Source organism: Phalangium opilio, unplaced genomic scaffold, assembly GCF_054372755.1.
Source record: "Phalangium opilio isolate 3A_F unplaced genomic scaffold, DU_Popi_V2 ptg000017l_1, whole genome shotgun sequence".
Taxonomy (NCBI): domain Eukaryota; kingdom Metazoa; phylum Arthropoda; class Arachnida; order Opiliones; family Phalangiidae; genus Phalangium; species Phalangium opilio.
The window spans coordinates 7941024-7948450 of NW_028324151.1; the positions used below are offsets into that span (position 1 = coordinate 7941024).

General features: G+C 40.8%; 1 long non-coding RNA gene across 1 annotated transcript; it reads right to left on the reverse strand.

The window, feature by feature from the left end:
• Positions 1-3482: 3482 nt before the first annotated feature.
• LOC149702900 (uncharacterized) lies at positions 3483-7225 on the reverse strand. The gene is made up of 2 exons (XR_016381880.1): positions 5625-7225; positions 3483-4908 (listed from the first exon to the last, which is right to left on the reverse strand). It is a non-coding gene; the product is annotated as an uncharacterized LOC149702900 (long non-coding RNA).
• Between the last annotated feature and the right edge of the window lie 202 nt (positions 7226-7427).

The window sequence follows — 7427 nt, forward strand, 5'->3', positions numbered from 1 at the left end:
CACAATCCTATAATGCATAAGTATGGGACTACCGGTGAGGGCTGAATAAAAATAATGAGACTGCTGCGCCATCTTCGTTTAAACTTTAAAAGAATATAGTATTGGGATATTTTTTTCCTTGGGCAAGTCGGGTTATGAGAAGAGGTAAATATCACAGTAGGCTATGATTTCTGGCGCCACTTTTCTACCAAAAATACTGTTTATCTCCATGAGACTCTACACTACTATTTTATAATAGGACTAGTAGCAAAGGCACCTGGCGTTGCCCGTCGTAACATGTTCACTAGTTTTCTGATTGCCGTGTTTAAAGATGGCGGAAAATCGAAGCGCAAAAGCCCTATAGGATATAGGGAACCTTTACACTAAATATTAATAAAATTTGTTGGAAGGCTTGGACCGTATATCATAAAGAATGTTTTTATATTTCTGGCTGCCATTTTTCAAGATGGCGGCGGATTGATAAAATATTTCTTGGTGCGTGCCTAAATAACGTCGCTGCAAAATTTCACATCCTTCTAGGTAAAGCCAGTGAGCACAAAAATAGGATTTGTGCTCCCTGGTAAAGCTGTTTGGACTGGGCTTTAGACTTCTACTATTTTATTCACATACTTATAAAGAATATGATAATCTTATAGTATGTAATTTAAACACTATTTTAACTTAAATATTTATTTCAGTTTTTAATTTTCTTCATTTCGTACGCTCTTTATGTTGTCTTAAAAAATCCCCGTATGTTTTGTTAATCCTTAACCTAGGTTATCAATAATCCACTCGTTATCCTTTGTTGCAACTCGAGGGATCATCGTTCTGATAGATTTCAATATGATATGGCGGCCTTGAAGCTTAAAATGTTTGAGTGATTGGCATTATCGTATTTTGGGGATTGTGTAAAAATCCCGTTTGAATAATTTATAGAGCCTGTCGTCTTTCTTTCACTGGTTTCCGTGATGTGATCCGTCAAAACTGATAATGAAGAAAGATCTTCATAATGAATCATAAGTTAAAATAACTACCTCCTATTATGAACCAAGTGTAGGCAATGTTCTTAAATACCACCAAATCGTGGAGAATCCGAAGCTTTTGTTTGATTTACGAATTGATAGGAATTTTTTCCAAGATTAGACGCAATTTTGCCTATCCTATTTTGCTTTCAAAATTGTAATGAAGTTAAGTCATCGCCAGAAAATAATTTATGTTCTTTGCCAGTCTGTTGAAGAAGCCAATATTATATTAATCAAAAATGTCTTGATTAGAATCAAGACCTAAAAAGTATCGATAAGACTGAGGTTATCACTTGTCTGAAGGATCAGATATTAATTTTTCTTTTTAATTGAAACTTAAATGCATGCTTAAGAAAAAACAACGTTCCATTACCGTTTTCCGTTGAAATAAATTATTTTACTGGTAATCAATTTCAAAAATTTACTTATCTCGGCTTTTCGACCACAATTCCATTCCCCGAAAACATTTTATCATTACATTAATTACTTTTGGGAGAGTACGTGTATGGTTTTTGCGTTTTAAAAGGTTCCTAAAGACGTTACATCTCCATTCGTGACCAGCACGCTTGGCAGTGGAACATTTTAATTATTCTAAAACCAATGGCGCCAAATTCAATAGGGACAGTAACATTTTTACTCGCGGTTTTGCAAAATGATGTAATATCAAGTGTACTTTAGTGAACCGTCGTATTGTTCTTTCTCATAGTTCAGGGCATGATCAGTGTTACTGCCCAATTTCTCTCTCTAGTTTCTAACAATGGTTAGAGACTATTTGATAAGGCGCGGCACAACGTTATATTCTAAGTAGCACAAAAGGAAAATGAATCCATTTTTTTATATTTTGGTTTGAAATTAATAAACTCATGATAGTAGTTATAACGAACAGAAAGTCAAGGGAATGGCACTGGTAATGAGCAGCAAAAAGAGAGGAAATTTTGCTTCAAGGTAGCAGAGGGACATGGTAGTGAAAATAGTAATCTAGAATTTTGTTCGTTCAAACCTTAATATATCATGAAATATTCAAGTGAGGAGGCGGCACTACCTAGAAAGATTGATTTTGGCAGATAACAGCGAAAAAAATTATGTTCTACACACACTGGGACTATGGGAGAGTTTCTGGGCCACAGGTCGCACATGATGAAATTTCAACTCCAGTTTACATCTGTTCGTACTAGTAGCAGGTTAAGCTATTGTTTGCTCAGGTCCTGTTAGTCTCGAAAGGGTTATATAGTCCTCGTAACCAGTGGCGTCGCTAGGCCTTTTTTTGGGGGGGGGGGCTATAGCCCCCCCAAATTCCAAACTTAACCCCCCCCAAAAATAATCAGTAAACCCTACCAAAAAATTGCTGTTAGCAACCTAAAATTCTGTAGCAATATATAAAAAAATTTCAATATCAAACAGTAAAATTTTGAAGAAAAAAACAGATGGAAACAAGTAAAATGTTTCATGTTCTTTCGAAGGGAGTCCCAATAGTATGGACTAAAAGCTAACCAAAACTAAAAATAAACCTAAGACGAGTGAAAATCCTGGCGCAGCAGTAAGACACGCTACCACTGTGGGGTCGGACATTTCTGATTTTTTGTTTAGGGTCTTTGAATTTTTTTCTTTTTATTCATGTGCTAATTAAATAGATAACGATGTGGCTACTATTAAGTCCCAGCCCTTGGGCCATCTTGTTTATATTAAGTTCTTATAATAACTTTAAAATAGTTTGCCCAGATTTAGCCCCCCCAAATTTCAAACCCTAGCGACGCTACTGCTTGTAACTTTTAAAAGGTTGTTATCATGGCTTAACAGACCGCTATTACAGTTTTTTATTGTTTTATAGTTTATTTTGACACGTTATCTCCCAAATGTAATTAATGTAATGATAAAATGTTTTCGGGGAATGGAATTGTGGTCGAAAAGCCGAGATAAGTAAATTTTTGAAATTGATTACCAGTAAAATAATTTATTTCAACGGAAAACGGTAATGGAACGTTGTTTTTTCTTAAGCATGCATTTAAGTTTCAATTAAAAAGAAAAATTAATATCTGATCCTTCAGACAAGTGATAACCTCAGTCTTATCGATACTTTTTAGGTCTTGATTCTAATCAAGACATTTTTGATTAATATCTGTTCCTTCAGTCTTCATTTTAATTAAGAATGTTAAGAAACTGTTTAACATTTTCAAAATCTGCACTAAGCTGAAACAAATATATATAGGGGACCATAACTTTCGCTCAATCAGACATTTATTTATTATGATACTTCAAAAAAACGTAAATCAATAAAAGTTTGTATTCTTATTGTAATTAACATCATACAATTTTTTACAATCATTCATTGAAACGCGAGGCGCCCCCTAAAAATTCAAGAAATAGGACCAAATTGACAATTTTACAAAATTTTTAAAAATGCTGATTATGTCCGTTTATCATTTAGCTCAAAATTGTCATAAGCCAAATATGAAATTCGGATATCCTTAAAACTTCATAAAGACGATCCGAGATTTTCAATTTCACACTTTTTTTGTAGCATAAACTAACGTCTGTTTGATATGAAGCTTAAAACCTTAAACAAAATATAGTCAGGGCTACCCTAAAAGTTCACCAAGATGATCCAAGATTGTTAATACGCCTAAAAAGTGCCATCTTCAAAATATGTAGCCGGGGAAAAGAGAGCGTGATCGAGTGGGCTATGCTAGTGGTTGGAAGTCGCGGGGGTTGGGACAGTGATAACGAAGTTGAGATGGATTGGAAATAATGATGGGCGACCTGCGGCACCGTATCTCTCCCTATGTACCTCGCGCACGCCCCTACCCTTCGGTAGGCGATTGCTAAGTGCTGCCGCGGAGCGCCATTTTATTTGTATGAGAACTAGCTTCTATTTTGAAGATAGAGGGAGCGCCTTTTACAATTTAGTCCAGTACGACCCTACCTAACCGCTGAGGATGCTGAGAGGACTATGTTGCCGTAGGTGGGGGTACACAGGCAACGCTATAGGTGTGGGGGTTTCTACTCCATTCCTCTCTCCTTCAAGGTTGGGACTCCAGGCATAGCCAACTCCATCACGCACTCGACAACGCAAAACAACTGGGAAATAAGGCGGTGACACAGGGCAAATGACCAGTTTAAAAATTCCCTGGTCCAGTTCAAAAATTAAATCGGAGGGGGGTCAGTGGTCCACGAGACTACTAAGAAAGTTCAAGGGTAATCAGACACCACACATTAAAATTCTCATATTTTAATTATCCAATTCTTTAGTTTAGCAGACGACGTGCTCTGGTCAATGGTAACGGACCAGTTTATTTTTTCCAAGTCAGGAAAGTCACTGGCCTAATGTCCAGTTTAAAAAATGCTTATTTGGTCACGGACCAGAAAACTCACGTAAACGCGACGCGAATGACGAAAACTACGTATTTTCCGACTGCCGAGAGGCGAAATAGCCCGGCCTCCTTTTACGTCCCCCCTTGTATTTTGAAAGTGGGACTGGGACTATGGGGCGCGAATACTTATTCATCTAATACCTTCTCTCTAGTAAACTAGATATCGCTTCTTGGTAAAACTTTATATAACTAAAACCATGAGTTTATAACATATGTTCCAAAACAAGCTTCATACAACTTTTCGAAAACAAATTTCCCTGAGATTTCCAGGCTTTTCCCCATATACTTCCCTGAGTTTTCCATGTTTTTCCCGTATATGGAGTATCCCATGGAGCAAATGTTAACAAAGGAGGGAAGGGGAAAATAGGACTATTACATAATCAAAAGATATCCCTGTATCTCTAATAAAACCAGAGTTACGAGCTTCCAAAATTTAGTGTAATGTTAATCCTATGGAGGAGGCAAAGTACCTACAAGTACCCGGGGCAAGTACCTACAAGCACCCGGGGCAAGTACCAACAAGCACCCGGGTCAAGTACCTACAAGCACCCGGGTCAAGTACCTACAAGCACGCGGATCAAGTACCTACAATCACCCGGAGCAAGTAGCTACAATCACCCGGAGCAAGTACCTACAAGCACCTGGGGCAAGTACCTACAAGCACCTGGGGCAAGTACCTACAAGCACCCGGGGTAAGTACCTACAAGCACCCGGGGTAAGCACCCAGGAGCACCCGGGGCAAGTACCTGCAAGCACCCGGGGCAAGTACCTGCAAGCACCCAGAGGCACCCGTGGAAAGTAACCACAAGTAACCACAAGCACCCACAAGTACCTAAAAGTACCTTCAAGCACCCACAAGTAACCACAAGCACCCAGAAGTACCTACAAGTACCTTCAAGCACCCACAAGTAACCACAAGCACCCACAAGTACCTACAAGAACCTACAAGCACCCACAAGTACCTACAAGTACCTTCAATCACCCACAAGTAACCACAAGCACCCACAAGTACCTACAAGTACCTACAAGTACCCAGAAGCACCTACAAGTATCCGCAAGCACCTACAAGCACCCACAAGTACCTACAAACACCCACAAGTACCCGGGGCAAGTACCCACAAGTACCTTCAAGCACCCACTAGAACCCACAAGAACCCACAAGCACCCACAAGAACTCACAAGTACCTTCAAGCACCCACAAGTACCCACAAGTACCTACAAGCACCCATAAGCACCCACAAGTACCTACAAGTACCTACAAGCACCCACAAGTACCTACAAGTACCTACAAGCACCCACAAGTACCTACAAGTACCCACAAGCACGCACAAGTACCCACAAGCACGCACAAGTACCCACAAGAACCCAAAAGTACCTATAAGTACCCACAAGTACCTACAAGTACCCAAAAGTACCTACAAGTACCCAAAAGTACCTACAAGTACCCACAAGTACCCACAAGTGCCTACAAGTACCCACAAGTACGCACAAGTACCCCCAAGTACCTACAAGTACCCACAAGTACCTACAAGTACCCACAAGTACCTACAAGTACCCACAAGTACCTACTAGTACCCACAAGTACCCACAAGTACCAACAAGTACCCACAAGTACCCGCAAGTACCCACAAGTACCCGCAAATAGCCACAAGTACCCATAAGTTCCTACAAGCACCCACAAGTACCTACAAGCACCCACAAGTACCTACAAGCACCCACAAGTACCCAAAAGCACCCACAAGTACCCACAAGCGCCTACAAGTACCCACAAGTACCTACAAGTACTCACAAGTACCTACAAGTACTCACAAGTACCTACAAGTACCTACAAGTACCTACAAGTACCCACAAGTACCTACAAGTACCCACAAGTACCTACAAGCACCCATAAGTACCTACAAGCACCCATAAGTACCTACAAGTACCTACAAGTACCCACAAGTACCTACAAGTACCTTCAAGCACCCACAAGTAACCACAAGCACCCACAAGTACCTACAAGAACCTACAAGCACCCACAAGTACCTACAAGTACCTTCAATCACCCACAAGTAACCACAAGCACCCACAAGTACCTACAAGTACCTACAAGTACCCAGAAGCACCTACAAGTATCCGCAAGCACCTACAAGCACCCACAAGTACCTACAAACACCCACAAGTACCCGGGGCAAGTACCCACAAGTACCTTCAAGCACCCACTAGAACCCACAAGCACCCACAAGAACTCACAAGTACCTTCAAGCACCCACAAGTACCCACAAGTACCTACAAGCACCCATAAGCACCCACAAGTACCTACAAGTACCTACAAGCACCCACAAGTACCTACAAGTACCTACAAGTACCTACAAGCACCCACAAGTACCCACAAGTACCTACTAGTACCCACAAGTACCCACAAGTACCAACAAGTACCCACAAGTACCCGCAAGTACCCACAAGTACCCGCAAATAGCCACAAGTACCCATAAGTTCCTACAAGCACCCACAAGTACCTACAAGCACCCACAAGTACCTACAAGCACCCACAAGTACCTACAAGCACCCACAAGTACCCAAAAGCACCCACAAGTACCCACAAGCGCCTACAAGTACCCACAAGTACCTACAAGTACTCACAAGTACCTACAAGTACTCACAAGTACCTACAAGTACCTACAAGTACCTACAAGTACCCACAAGTACCTACAAGTACCCACAAGTACCTACAAGCACCCATAAGTACCTACAAGCACCCATAAGTACCTACAAGTACCTACAAGTACCCACAAGTACCTACAAGTACCCACAAGTACCTACAAGTACCCACAAGTACCTACAAGCACCCATAAGTACCTACAAGCACCCATAAGTACCTACAAGCACCCATAAGTACCTACAAGCACCCACAAGTACCTACAAGCACCCACAAGTACCCACAAGCACCCACAAGTACCCACAAGAACCCACAAGTACCCACAAGTATCTACAAGTACCCACAAGAACCCACAAGTACCTACAAGTAACTACAAGCACCCACAAGAACCCACAAGTACCTACAAGTACCCACAAGAAC